Here is a 7,142-nt window from a genome sequence, read left to right on the forward strand (position 1 = left end):
TTGTTTTATATTTGCATCTCCTGGATGACTAAGGACACTGAGCATTTCATTTAGTGTTTCTCTGCCATTCAATGTTCCTCTATAGAGAATTCACTGTTTAGCTCTGTACCCGATTTTTTATTAGATTACTTAGTTTGTTGTTTAACTTCTTGAGTTCTCTATATATTCTGGATATTAGCTCTCTGTCAGATGTGGGGTTGGTGAATGGAACATGTAATCAGGCTCTTGAAATCCAGAACAAACCAGAGTAGCAACCCGTTGTCAATGTTAGATTTCAGAGCTCTAGGTTACATGTAGTTTGCTTTCTGCTGCTGTAATAAACACCACAACCAAAAGCAACTGAGAGAAGAAATGGTTTATTTCATCACTGAGGGAAGTTACGGCAGGAATCAGGAGGCAAGAATGAAAGAAAGAAAGAAAGAAAGAAAGAAAGAAAGAAAGAAAGAAAGAAAGAAAGAGTTCAAGGGTAACAAACAAAAAACCAAAGAACCTATATTAGTGCTACCCAGTCTCTAGTTTTTTGCTGAAGGAGTATGATTGACCAGGAACATTCCATAGCTTATATTGAGAAAGAAGCATTTTCAGAAGATTGTCTATGTCCAAGGCTGCCCTTTTCATGCTTGCTCCAGATGATGTATTCTTTGGAGCTAAAAAACTTTTATATAAGCTGAACATATGTTTCTAGTGTGATCTATTTAACAGGCAGAAGACATTGCACAAGTACAGAGTAAAAATAGTTGCCTCTCTAGGGAAAAGGACAGATGGCTGCTTAAAACTGAAGAGGCCATGGAAGATCACATCTACCTAACTTGTTCCTCATGGATTGCTTATCCAGCTTTGCTATACAAACCAATAGTAACTGCCCAGAGCTGGCACCTCTAACAGCACTGGGCTAGGTCCTCCCACACCAATCACTAATCAAGAAAATATCCATGACATGACTATATGCTGGTCAGTTAGAAGCATTTTCAAAATTGAGTTTCCCTCTTTCCAGATGACCATCGCACATGTTAAGTTGACCAAAAACTATCCATTCTACATGAGTTTTTAGTGAAGAAGTAATGACTTGCATCAGTCAGTTGTCAATGGGTCAAATAGCAAGTGGTCCCTCCTAAGGAAAAAAAAGAGGAGCTCGTGCACACAGAGAGAGACAGAGACAGAGACAGAGACAGAGAGATCACTTTGAGATGTGCCATGTTCCCAGAAAGAAATGCTTTTGAGAACACTTCAAGGAGATTGCTGCTGCCCGTGCCACTACTGCTGCTCCTTGTTGTTGCTTTTGGATTGCTAGATGGCTGGCTTTCTGGTTTTCTGGATTGCTGGATAGCTGGAATGCTGATTTGCTGAACTGCTGGATTGTGGAGTGCTGAACTGCTGGATATTCTGACAATGAAGAGTGAAATTGTCCCAAGGACCTTTGTCAGAAGAGGTCAACATCTCTTGTAGACCTTCTTTGTCACTTTCATAGGGTTGGCAGCTTGTTAGATATGTAGAGGCTTAAGGAACCCCAAATAAAATAAGTTTAAAAAAATCAAAGCCTATACAGAATAGTCAAAACAATCCTATACAATAAAAGAACTTCTGGAAGTACCAATATGCCTGATTTCAAGTTGTATTACAAAGCAATAGTAATAAACTCCATGTGATATTGGCATAAAAACAGACACATTGCTCAATGGAATTGAAACCAAGACTCAGAAATAAACCTACACACCTACAGACACTTGCTTTTTGACAAAGAAGCCAAAACGATACAATGGAAAAATAAAAAAGAAAGTACCTTCAACAAATGATGCTGGGTATAACTGGATGTCTACATGTAGAAAAATAGATCATATTTACCACCCTGCACAAAACTCAATTCCAAGTGGATTAAAAACCTAAACATAAAACCAGACACACTAAATATATTAGAAGAAAAGGGGGGAGGTGCCTTGAACTCATTGTCAGAGGAGACAACTTCCTGAACAGAACACCAACAGCTCAGGCTTTGAAACCAACAATTAATAAATGGGACCTCACAAAGCTGAAAAGCTTCTGGAAGGCAAAGGACACCATCAGTAGAAAAAAGGGCAGCCTACAGATAGGAAAAAAGATCTTTACCAATGCTCTGAAAGAGAAGACTAATACCCAAAAGTATAAAGAACATGAAAAATTAAACCCCAACAAGCCAAATAATCCAATTAAAATGGGATACAGAGATAAACAGAAACTTTCTTAACAGGAATCTCTAATACCTAAGAAGCATTTAAAGAAATGTTCAACATCCTTAGCCATCAGGAAAATGTAAATCAAAACGGCTCTGAGATTCCATCTTATGACAGTCAGAATGGTTAACATCAAATGTCGCTGCCTGCAGCTTAGATACCTCCTGAGAGAGGGTTGGGAGAGAGAGAACAAGGCAACACGAAGAGGGACACCAAGTCTTTGATCAAGGTGCCAATTTATTGAAGGGAGAGCCAGCTATATAAAAGCAGGAGAGAACGAGGAACTTTCTCACAGTAACGTCCATCTGCATCAGCTGGCAGATCATACGAGGATTCACTCAAGGTTGCACAGAACCCACCATCTGGCTCCAGGGTTGTGTGGAGCTTGCCTATCTTGTTCCCAGGAACAGAGCTTCCTAAAGCAAAGCTTGCCAAGGTCGGTCTTTCAGAAGCTGACTGACTGCCAAAGTCAGAAGGCAAAACTTTATTTACCAGAGACCACTACTCAAACTCAGCACCAAACAGCAAATACGCACTCCATTTTGGCTAATCAAATCTACTCTGGCTGCCATAATTCCTCCCTTTCAAATTAAAACAAAAGGACCGTGCCTGTCTTAGGTGGCGCAATTCCAAATAAATACTGTACCTATCATGGAAGAATCCCACTTACAGGAGGACTTCCCATCTTTCGTGAGTACTTATCAATCATCTGTTACCTGTCATTGACTAACCAGCACATGCACAGGAAAGGAGAGGTTAAAGCTGATGTTTGAGCTGGGCAAGCCAAACCCCTACCTGGGGTGAGGGAGTTACAGCATGCCGCTGTTCAATAGCCAAAAGGACTTTGTGCGTGGTATCATTAAATCTAAGCTGCTGCTGTCAAGCTGAGTGGACACATCTGGCAATTATAAAGATGAATAGTACCAAACCAGACAAACATGCATAAATGAAAATCCAGGATGGATCAAGAAGCTTCTTTAGATGTTCCCAGATGCGTGTCAGAAAGGAAGAGTCTATATCCAGTGGCTCCACAACAATTTCCTGTAACTTAGTAAGATCATTAGCAAGTTGAGCAGATAATTGCACATACTTTGAATCCCATTGGCCCTTAATAAGCGTAAAGACATGTTAGTAACAGGAAAAGGGGTGAGACAGAACTTACCATAAAGAGGATCACAGGAATATTTAGACATGCTTTTGGCTACGTCAGTTTATTTAGACAAAAAAATCTATTTGTTGCTGCAAAACCAAAATGGCCTAATGAAAATGATTATTAAGAAGCAATTGAGTTTGATAAGCAGTAGCTGTGGTATTAACTAACTGATTTAATGCTGCAGCAGTAATGGTATTCTGAGAAGAGCCACTGCAGCCATAACTCCTCCTGCAAGGGCAGATAGAATAGCTGCTGTAACATCCATAGTAATGCCAAAATATGTTTTAAATCTAGTAACAGTCATAAGTCCAACTTTGTGACAATGACCTGGGGAAACAACTGGTACCCACAAGCTAGCAGGTGTTCTAACAACTCCTGCAAAAGGGAAAGTTAATATTCCAACAGGAGAAAATTCTACAAGAGGCTATAGAACAATTAATTTCTGCAGATAACAATGGACTTTTAACTAGTAAAAAGAAAAAAAGGTGGTTTTAAACAAAACTTAGCAGGAGAAAGAGTAGGACTAACTTTTGGAGTTGCTGATAAAGGTTGCCTGTAATAGCATTAAAACACATAATACCATTTTCTACAATGGTCATATTCAAAGAGCAGAGAGATCTAATATCCATACAACTCAACTTTCCACATAAGTAATATGGGCCATCATCCATGGATACTTCATAGGTATGCCGTTAGCATCAGCCACAGGGTCAGTGTGCTGTCTGACTCATAATCCTGGTTTATTTAATGCCTGCAAGGGCTGATGAGGAGATAAACAATAAACCCAGGGTCAAGGAAGACCTACAGAGGTAGAATAAATACTTCCTTCAGAGCAACTAGACAACTCTACTAAAGCAGGATGAACAGTTAAATTAGACTAGCCAACAACAACTCAAAGGTCAGCAAATATTAATTCATATCCAAAATCTGGCTATAGCCAATAAGTATCGGCATGTCTTCCATAGTAAAGTTGAACACAAGGGAGATAAAGCTTAATGTAAGAACATCTAATAAATGAACCAGCAAGCTTAAAACAAACTGAATCAGTAAAATTATAAAACCCAGAAATATCTGTAGAAGTATCTACAGAAGAAAAAGGTAAACCTAAGCTATCATTGTTAGAATATAAGACAGGAAACAAACGTGCACTAACATGCACAGGGAGAACAACAGGAGGGGTTGGGCACTAAAGCCCAAAGGTTTAACTCAGTCTTAACTGGATGAATCAGCTGCAACAGGATCAGCAATATCATCACTTGGGGAATGATCTTGTTCCTTGATGTAATCCACTTGTTGCACCAGTCTCTCTGGCAGCCATCAGGCAGCATCCTCATTCTGTGAAAAAACACAAACATATCCTCATCCCCAAATCAAAACAGGATCGGGTCCATGCCATGAAATATTTAAAGGATCCTTCCATTTAACCGGCCAGCAGTGACACCTGAATACCACCTGAGAGAGGGCTGGGAAGAGAGAGAGACAGAGCGACACAGAGAAGAACACCAAGTCTACATGCTGATCAAAGTGTCGGTTTAATGGACGTCAGGTTAACACTTAAATAGATAGAAAAGTACAAGCAGTTTCTCACACAGGCAATTTTTACTTAGCCAAAACATAAGAGGGCTCACTCAAGGTTACACAGAACCTGCTGTCTGGTTACCATGGTTACATGGAATTTATGGTCTAGTTCTCAGGGCCGGAGCCCTCTGCTGTATAATTGCCAGGGTCAAACTCTTAGCCACCAAGCTTTAGACAGGAACCAGGACCAAGAAGCCGAATTCCCTTGCTGAGATGTGCATGCCAATCTGCCATAAACTCCAAATGGGCTGCCACAATTCCTCCCTTTCAAATTAAAGCAAAGGAGCCATGCCTGGCTTGGGTGGGGGTGATTCCCAATAAATACCTTACCTGTCATGGGAGAATTCCACTTATAGGGGGATTTCCGTGTCTGAGGTTGGTAAATATCCCATCACTCAGAACCCGTCATTGACTAACCGGCCCATCATACAGGAAAGGAAAGGTTAGAGCTGACGTTTGAGCTGGGCAAGCCAAGCTCCTACCTGGGGCAAGGGAGTCACAGCATGCCCTTGTTCCATGGCCAAAAGGACTTTGTACGTGGTCTCATTAAATCTAGTTTGGCACTGTTGAGCTAAGTAGACGCATCTGGCAAATACAAAGATAAATAGTACCAGACCAGCCAAACAAAGGTGTGCTAACAAGTACAGGGAGAACAACAGGGGATTGGGCACGAAGGCTCAAAGGTATAGCCTTTACTGAATGAATCAGCTGCAACAGGATCAACAATATTGTCACTAGGGGAATGATCTTGTTCCTTGATGTAATCCACTTGTTGCACCAGTCTTTTTGGCAGCCTTTGAGTATCATCTTTAACCTGCAAAAAAGCACAAACATATCCTCGTCCCCAAATTAAAATGGGGTCGGGTCCATACCATGTATAATTTAAGGGGTCCCTCTATTTAGCCATGGAGGTTTCAGGGTGTCAAAAATGTTCAGCTGCAGATTTGCAATGTTTGTCCAGAGTTAAAAATTTTAAATTGAGCTCTGGATGAACGAGGAGGACATAATTCCCCCTTTTTTGTCTTTTATAAATACATCTTAATGGTGGCACATGTTTAACCATGCTTTGGCCTATCCGATTATAAGGAATGCCTGCTACATGCTTAATATTTAATTTTTTACAAAAAAATTGAAAGGGCTTGCTGGTATAAGCTGTTTTATTATCAGTTTTAATTTGGTGTGGCACTCCAAGAACAATGAAGGCAGCCAAACAATGATCTATAATGTGGCATGCAGCTTCTCTAGAATGCAAGGTAGCAAAAATAAATCTTGTATAGGTATCAATAATTATATCAATAAATTTTAATATTAATCTGCAAGTTGAGCAGATAACCCTGGAACTTGAAAAATAACTTTTTGTCCTTTAACAGTATAGCCAGCTTTTCTTTTAGCATTACCATCAGAAAAAATAGAGCAAGCATTTTTAAAAGGTTTATTTTTAATTATGGTAGGAAAAACATTATGTAAAGTAAAAAATTGAATAATCTTATTGGAAGGGTAATGATTATCTAGTTATCTAACCAAAAAAGGTAACCATTTATCTGAATTGTCATAAAGCCAATTAATTTTAGCCTTACTATATGGTATAATAATCTTGGAAGGCTCAATTTTGATGTCAGCCCTTGCCTGGGTGTGTCCCGCCACAATGACCTGGGCAATGGCCTCATAATAAGGCAAAATTACTTTATTGGGACTAGCTGGCAAGTGGATCCACAATAGAGGATTAGATTGTCATAACAATCCTGTTGGAGTAAACTGTGATTGAAATATAAGTAACAGGAGAGGAATATCTGGATCCAAATATGTTACAAATTGTTTTTTTTTAAAGCATTTTCCATTATCAATAATGCATCTCGAGCCTCTGGAGTCAATTTTTGGGGGGAGGTAGGAGCTGCATCCCCTTTAAGAACATTAAACAATGGCATAAGTTGTCCAGTGGTTAATTTTAGATATGGCCTAAGCCAATTTATATCTCCCAATAATTTTTGAAAGTCATTAAGGGTATTTAAATTATCTTTTTTAATTTGTACTTTTTGATGTTTAATAGCCAGAGGAAAAAAATTAAAACCTAAATAACTATAAGGATCTCTACTTTTTACCTTCTCTGGGGCAATTTTTAATCCTGCTTGGGACAAAGCCTCAGATAGATCTGTATAGCAAGCCATAACATCTTGAGCTATAGCAGAGGCTAATAAAATATCATC

The 7,142-nt window shown here is 39.3% G+C and overlaps 1 long non-coding RNA gene across 1 annotated transcript; it reads right to left on the bottom strand.

The window, feature by feature from the left end:
- Positions 1 to 336: 336 nt before the first annotated feature.
- On the bottom strand, positions 337 to 5,407 carry LOC129682976 (uncharacterized). Its single transcript, XR_008721075.1, has 2 exons — positions 5,269 to 5,407; positions 337 to 4,695 (listed from the first exon to the last, which is right to left on the bottom strand). It is a non-coding gene; the product is annotated as an uncharacterized LOC129682976 (long non-coding RNA).
- Between the last annotated feature and the right edge of the window lie 1,735 nt (positions 5,408 to 7,142).

Source organism: Psammomys obesus, unplaced genomic scaffold (genome assembly GCF_907164565.1).
Source record: "Psammomys obesus unplaced genomic scaffold, mPsaObe1.curated_primary_1811, whole genome shotgun sequence".
NCBI classification, from domain to species: domain Eukaryota; kingdom Metazoa; phylum Chordata; class Mammalia; order Rodentia; family Muridae; genus Psammomys; species Psammomys obesus.